At 37.6% G+C, this 5,074-nt stretch overlaps 1 pseudogene; it reads right to left on the bottom strand.

Moving 5' to 3' along the window:
- Positions 1–1,355: 1,355 nt before the first annotated feature.
- LOC143680636 (peroxiredoxin-6 pseudogene) lies at positions 1,356–4,033 on the bottom strand (annotated as a pseudogene).
- Positions 4,034–5,074: the final 1,041 nt, after the last annotated feature.

The raw sequence follows: 5,074 nt of genomic DNA, 5'->3' as shown, positions 1-5,074 counted from the left end.
ACCGAGGTGTAATTTGCCTCATGTTTCCTTTAATTAGTGTTCATTGAGCTTTTTGGATCTTCATTTTAAAAAAATATATTTTTCAAATTAGGAAAACATTCAGACTTTGTGTCTTCAAATATATTTCCCACTCATTCTATCCCCCTTGGGGACTCCGTTTACATGTATTGTAGAGTGCTTGAAGCTGTTCCGTAGCTATTATGATGCTATTTTAAGTTTATTTTTCCTCTTAGTGGTTCATCTTGGAGAGTTCACATTGCTATGTCTTCAATTACTGTAGTATTTCCTTCTGCAATGTTTAAGCTGATATTAATCCCACCCAGTTGAATTTTTCATTTCAGACATTAAAGTTTTCATTTACAGATGTTTATTTTGGACTGCTACCAATCCTTCATTTTCTACTTCTCTTTTTGTATGCATGGGAACTATCTTAATGTCCTTGTCTGCAAATTCTAATATCTGTGTTGGTTTTGGATCAGTTTTGATAGAATTAGTTTTATTCTCATACTATACTTTATTTTCCTGCTTCTTTTATGTCTGGTAACTTTTTTTTTTTTCAGTTCTAGCAAAGGGTTTTATTTGCTAATCCCCCCAAGTAAAAATTTATAAAATAGCCACCTATTGCAAAAACAGTTCTATAATAAAACATTTAAAATCCTCCTTTCCTCTCTTCCCAAGGTGTGCTCCTTTATGTGTATCATATTATAGAGGAGAATGATGTACAGATAAGGCACTTGTTATTTGTTATACTACTTCTGGTAGACCTCCCGGAGAGTCAAAGGTATTTACAAAGAAGGTTGAATATCAAGTTCGGTTGCTTCCAATTCCTATAATAAATTTCATAAACTTTAATATAGATACACTTTATACACTGTATATAAATATGTATGTGTTGTGTTATATATATCTTCTGCTGGTTCTGTTTCTCTAGAGTAACCTGACTAATAAATAACTTCCCAAAATGGGTAATGGAAGAGAGGACTTGATTAGGAAAGCTAAAAATCTGAGCCATTTTGTGGTAGACTAAAGCAGGTTTTCCCAAATGTCAATGGTACTTACTTGTTCATCAGAAACCCTGAAATGAGATTCCTGTTCCAAATACAGACTATATTTCAAAGAGAGTGCTGAGATACATGAACAGAACAGAGTGCGTGTGGAGGCACAGAGTAAAGAATCCTAAGAGAATTTTAATGCCATTTTCATTTAATAAGATCATAGGATAGCAACCTAAAGATCTTGGCTAGGAGGTTTTTATGGACAGCTGCAGGAAAGCATGACTGGCAGCTGGTCTCCTCTGGCTCACTCTGCTAAGCCAGCGAGCAGTCCCAGCATCGATTTCCCAGAGAACTTTTTAGCTAAGGAGTGTAGTGGAGGTATTTCTTGCCAGAGGAGAGCTCTTTGGTGAAGGATTCTTTAGGGGGAAGTTTTTGGCTTCCTCTTCAGGGATAGCTGGAAGGAGCATCACCCTGTGTCCTTCCTTCCAGTCAACCAGGATGACAAACTTTTTATCTGCCCTGAGTCAGACAGAAATAACCCTGAGAATCTCATCAAAGCTCCTTCCAGTGGTAGCTAGAGAGAGAGGAGAGACAGCTTCAGTTTCTTATCAGAACCAAAAATAAACACCAGAAACTCACCACAGAAATATTCTTTCATCCTTCTCGGCTGAGTCCAGCATGCATAACCGTTATGGGAAGGCCCTGAGTCTTATCACTGAGGACGGGAAAAGGTTTGTAGGGGAGCTTCACCACTGTAGGCATTGATATCCTTGCTCCAGGTAACATGGTCCTCAACACTGTCTATTGAAAGGACAATCTTCTTAACATTCCTCTTTGCAAATTCTGTGCTAGCTTTGCAGCTCTACTAAGCTTAGTGGTGTAAGCTGGTAAAATCCCGAGAGTGGGAGAAGAAAATGCCCCAAGAGTTTCCTAGTTAATAGTGGAAACTGAGTCAGCTGATGGTTGTATTGTCCTCAAAGTTTGAGCTTTGTCCTGAGAAGCAGACGTCTGTGCATGGTGGCCCTGGTGATAGAAGAGGGTAGAGAGATACAGCTGCAGGAGCTGGTCCTGCATGTCTAGTAATTTTTTATTGTATGTCTGGCATTGCAAATTTTGCCTTTTTGAGTGCTGAATGCTAATATATTCCTATAAATGTTCTTGGTGTTTTTATTCTAGAACAGAGATAAGTTACTTGGAAACACTGACCTTTAGTGTCTTGCTTTTATAATTTGTTAGATGGGACAATAACATGTTTATTCCAGGGTTAATTATTCCATACTAAGGCAAGACCTTCTGGGTATTATGTCCAGTGCTTTCTGAATTTTAAGGCGTTCCATTGTTTTTTGGGGGTGGGCAGTATGCATGGTCTGGGAATTGAACCCAGGTCTCTTGCATGGAAGGTGAGCATTTTACCACTGAACCCAGGTGTTCCATTCTTGATAGTTGGTTGTTACAGACGCTATTCCCAGCCTGGTGTGAGTGCCTGGCAGTGTTAATCCTAACCTCCTCCAGTAATTCTTTCTCTGGTCTTGGGAAAGTTCTTCTTATGTCTTCACTGATGAGTGCTCTGTTGGATAGGGGAGGAAGACTTTCTGCAAATCTCTTGAGTTCTTTCTTTCTTCAGCTCTCTCTTCTTCAGCACTCTTGCCAGGAGAATGCTAGACAACTTGTTCTCTCTAGACTCAGCTCCCTCTCCTCGGCTCAGGTTGTCTATTAGTCTCTCCCTATTCCATGACCTGGAGACAAAAGCTGGGGACATCAAAGGGTTCATTTCTCTTGTTTTATGTCTCTCATGGATCACCCTTTCTTGTATCTGATTTCCAGTGTCTTCAAAATCATTGTTCTTATTCTATTTCTAGTTGTTTTACTGTTTTAGATGGAAAGATAAATCTATTTTCTTCCAGCCCATCTTTTTCCAGAAGCAGAAGCCCACTCTAATTTCTTATTTTAATTTAACAAATGAGTAAATGGAAATCCAAAGAGTAATCTGCTCAAGTTGGAACAACCAATAATTGATAATATTAGTGATGAAAATCCAGATTTTCAGATTCCAGAGCATTCATGCTTAGCCACTACTGTCTACAATTTACATAAATTGCATTTCCGTCCTTGGCACCTAGTGAACATTCAACAGATATTGCTTATTTTTAAAATTAATGATATGATAGAAAGCTATTAAAGTGAATTAAACATTTCAGATGAAAACTTTTTTAAGGATCAGACCACTCACAGACAAGGGTCTCTGGATTGCTTTAAGAGTTATTAAAGAAATTAGTGTTCTCAAATCACTGAGGTTGAGCAAAAAGAAATCAGTTAAAATGGATCTAAATTCTAACAGAGTGGATTTAGATTAAACAGTAAGAAGGAGTTCATATTTTGGAATATTTAAGAATGCTTTAGTTGAGTTGCCAAAAAGTTGTGAGTCAGATAAGCATGCATCCAGAATGGTATTCTCCAATGAGGACTTCCACTGATGTCCACTGACTTTCACCTTGTCAAGGTTGCTTCATGGAAAACTGGCTAAAATTTCTAATTAGCTCACTTTCTGGAGATGTGAGAATGAGAGACCCGGGTGACTATGTGAAAATCGGATAAGAGTTAAAAGGGAAAAAGCAGGTAGACCTTGCCAATAGTTCATTATCACATTTGTTTGATTATAATAAAAGGGGCATCTTTATAATTTTGTTTCTGATGTATTTACTGGACAAGTCACCACACATAATATTTTACCCCATCCCCAAAGGCTAGAAGTGATATTCTACCATACCTTTCAGCCCTGTGGTTCCGTCTAATTAATTCTAACCATTTCTCCTGGATTGTAGTAGCCAGCAAGCAATACTTTTCATTTGGCAAATTAGAAACGGATGTTTATTGCCTTTCTTAAAGTGGGAAAAATACTGAAATAATTCCCCTTCCTCCTCACTATCTACCTCTATTCAGCTAGTGATTAGAATAAATTCATGTAAAAGCCCTGTCATACTGCCTGGTACAGAGTAGGTGTCTAATAACTGCCACATGATGTTTCTATGAACGAACATTTCGGGGGAGGGGGATATTATTAAAGAAAGTAAAGTACAATTAGAGAGAAAAGCAAAGAAAGAATGAGGAAGAGGGTGAAGTATAGCACTCAGAATAATTTTGCATCCAGGCAGAAATGCTAAGACAGAGAGAAGATGCAGACAAACAATGAAGCAATCAATTTTCACTTCCATTCAAGGTCAAGTTAGCTACTTGTATAAAGGCTCAGAAAGTGAACAGGCCTCACTCAATGAGCATGGTTAACCACCATCTCAAAGGACCTTTGAGGCAACCTCTATTTCAAGAGGTTTTGCAGGTGTGGGATCCAGATGAGAAAGGAAAACAGAAGGTTTTAACAGGATCTGGGGGATGGAGGTGAAGGGGATATATATATACAGATATATAGATGATATACAGATATATAGATATATAGATATATGCAGATATATATTTTATAACATGTTCAGGCACTTGGAAATGAACCCAGGTCACCAGCATGGCAGGCGAGAACTTTGCTACTGAGCCACCGTTGCCCAGAGGGGATATTTTAAAGGTAAATATTTCAGAACAAATAGGCAGACTTGAAGACGATGTATCCCCCACTATAATCTTGTGATTCCATGGATATATTTTAATAAACTGATCTATTCTCATAACTCTAGCAGGTATATTCTAATTTGCTTACTAATGCTTCAGCTTTTTACAAATGTTTTGCCTCTTTAACGTCGTTGCAACAGGACTGAGTATATAAAATATTGAAAATACCTAATGGAATAGTCACATACTTTATCAGACAATTTTATAGGGTGAATTTAAACTTCTTATCATACTTTCCCATGGAAAAAAAACTATCTTCAAATATCTCATATCACTACCTCCATGAAATTATTTAGCTGAGATTTGCTCTTTTCTTTTGCACTTGATTGGTATATATTTTTAAGTCCACTGTGCAGAGTTGATTTCACCAACACCTATAGTCCCCTCATGTTTTTTTTCCTCACCTCCTCAGACAATAGAAATATGACCATTGCGAGCAATGGTATGTTATCTGCAATTCCCAG

This window comes from Tamandua tetradactyla, chromosome 1 (assembly GCF_023851605.1).
Source record: "Tamandua tetradactyla isolate mTamTet1 chromosome 1, mTamTet1.pri, whole genome shotgun sequence".
Classification (NCBI taxonomy): Eukaryota; Metazoa; Chordata; class Mammalia; order Pilosa; family Myrmecophagidae; genus Tamandua; species Tamandua tetradactyla.
The sequence above is the reverse complement of the archived record's forward strand: the minus strand, read 5'-3'. Positions and strand labels throughout refer to the sequence as shown.